Here is a 1,275-nt window from a genome sequence, read left to right as displayed (position 1 = left end):
ATTCTGACTTTTTTCTCGGAATTCTGACTTTTTTCTCAGAATTTGTACTTTAATCTCAGAATTCTGACTTTTTTCTCGGAATTCTGACTTTTTTCTCAGAATCCTGACTTTGATCTCAGAATTCTGACTTTTTTTCTCAGAATTTGTACTTTAATCTCAGAATTCTGACTTTTTTCTCCATGTTAAACTGAAATAAAATAAAAAAATCATTTAACTTTTTTTTTCCAGTAGCCCTAATCCTCTTCCGTATTTTATAAATGCAAATGTGAGGCAAAAAAGAAAACAGAAACGCAATTCAGAAATTAAACCTAAAAATTCTGACAATAAAAAAGTCAGAATCCTGAGAAAAAAGTCAGAATTCTGACTTTTTTCTAAGAATCCCATACTAAACTGAAATAAAATTTAAAAATCAGTTAACTTTTTTTTTTTTCCACTGGCCCTAATCCTCTTCCGTAATAAAAAGTGTTTTCTGCTTTTCATAATAATGTAACCAAACTCCCCCCACAGCCTGGCTGGGTGTGTGGGAGGGAACGCTTCCTGCTGCTGGAGCCTGTCCCACAGCGGGCCGGTGGGGGCGGGAGGCTCCGGGGAGGCGGACACCTGTCTGCGTTCCTCTGCGTGTTTTCATCATCGGTGACCGAGTTTAGCGCAGTCAGAGCGGACACTGATCAGCAGCGGAGCGGGAGCCACAGCTGGGAGCCGCCTGGGTAGGTGCCATGTTTCACTCTCTGTTGGTTTATCATGATAAAGTTGTGATCAGGAAGTCAACTCTCCCTCTGCAGTGAATATCATAGAGAGAAACTACTAAATAAAGCCATAAAAACAGGAGAAAGGAAACATTTGGAACTTTAATGATCCCTCTATTGATCAGGGACCTCCTCCATGGTCTGCTGGCTCCCAGCAGGGGCCCCCATGTGTCATAGGGCCTCAGCTCTGCCTCCTTTATGCTGCCTGACTGAATAATTGAAGCCTGCTGGGTTGAGTTCTTCTGCAGAAATAAAGTCCAGGTCATTGATAGTGGAGACAGTGGAGGGGAGGCAGGTGCATTTCTTTCACTCCTCCATAATGTAGCCAGAGGGGGTAATAACTGCTGTTTTATTTCACACAGTTACTGTAGTAACATAAAGTAGGATAAATTTAGAAGTAGTTTTACTGTACTGTACTTTTTACTTTTATTTAAGTAATTTTATTTGATATTCTTGTAATCCTACTTCTGTGGAATCTCTCTGGCTATTCTGTCTAAACTAATTATTCCAAGATCAGGTGAACGTACCA

At 40.5% G+C, this 1,275-nt stretch overlaps 1 protein-coding gene across 1 annotated transcript in view; it reads left to right on the top strand.

Annotated features, from left to right (window-relative positions):
• Nucleotides 1-577: 577 nt before the first annotated feature.
• Nucleotides 578-1,275, top strand: part of LOC107104595 (occludin-like) — a gene marked incomplete at its 3' end in the record, with an annotated part of 26,132 nt that continues 25,434 nt past the window's right edge. Inside the window, exon 1 of the mRNA XM_015404627.1 lies at nucleotides 578-707. The remainder of the gene's footprint in view (nucleotides 708-1,275) is intronic.

Source organism: Cyprinodon variegatus, unplaced genomic scaffold, assembly GCF_000732505.1.
Source record: "Cyprinodon variegatus isolate N-32 unplaced genomic scaffold, C_variegatus-1.0 Scaffold1814, whole genome shotgun sequence".
Taxonomy (NCBI): Eukaryota; Metazoa; Chordata; class Actinopteri; order Cyprinodontiformes; family Cyprinodontidae; genus Cyprinodon; species Cyprinodon variegatus.
This window is presented reverse-complemented; position numbering and strand designations above follow the sequence as displayed.